Source organism: Sturnira hondurensis, unplaced genomic scaffold (genome assembly GCF_014824575.4).
Source record: "Sturnira hondurensis isolate 20B ecotype Veracruz unplaced genomic scaffold, ASM1482457v3 Scaffold0005732, whole genome shotgun sequence".
Lineage (NCBI taxonomy): Eukaryota > Metazoa > Chordata > Mammalia > Chiroptera > Phyllostomidae > Sturnira > Sturnira hondurensis.
The window spans coordinates 1-716 of record NW_028078363.1 but is presented as its reverse complement, the minus strand read 5'-3'; the positions used below and the strand labels follow the sequence as shown (position 1 = coordinate 716).

At 41.3% G+C, this 716-nt stretch overlaps 1 pseudogene; it reads left to right on the top strand.

Annotated features, from left to right (window-relative positions):
* The first annotated feature begins 131 nt into the window (after positions 1-131).
* Positions 132-684, top strand: LOC118988075 (RNA-binding protein 39-like; annotated as a pseudogene).
* The last annotated feature ends 32 nt before the right edge of the window (positions 685-716 follow it).

Below are 716 nucleotides of genomic sequence, written 5' to 3'. Positions count from 1 at the left end.
CATAGACTCAAATGAAGCAGGAGACACCCCTGAAGCAAAAGTCCATTCAGGAAAGACAAGAGCCCTGTGAAGGAACTTATTGACAATTTAACTCCTGAGGAAAGTGATGCAAAGACTGTTTTCTGCCGTAGTTGGCAGCAAGAATTTGGCCAAGGGACTTGCAAAAGTTTTTCTTTCTAGTAGGAAAGGTTCGAGATGTGAGGATGATTTCTGGTAGAAATTCAAAATGTTCCAAAGGAATTGCTTATGTGGAGTTTGTTGATCTTAGCTCAGTGCCTCTAGCAATAGGATTAACCGGCCAATGGGTTTTCGGAGTGCCAATCATAGTACAGGCATCACAGGCAGAAAAAAAGAGAGCTGCATCAATGGCTAACATTCTACAAAGGGGAGTGTTGCATCTATGAAGCTTTATGTGGGCTCTACACTTTACACTTTAACACAACTGACGATATGCTTCAGGAGATCTTTCAGCCTTTTGGAAGGATGGGAAGTACACAGGTCATGATAGATAGTGATACAGCGTGATCCAAAAGATACAGATTTATTATGTTTCCTGATTCAGAATAGGTCAAAAAGACTTTGGAACAACCTAATGGATTTGAGCTACCTGGAGGGCCAATGAAAGTTGGTCATGTGACTGATCATACTGATGCTTCGAGAGCTAGATCATTTTTGATGATCTAAAGTTCATCCAGTGATGAACTGGATTGACTGGG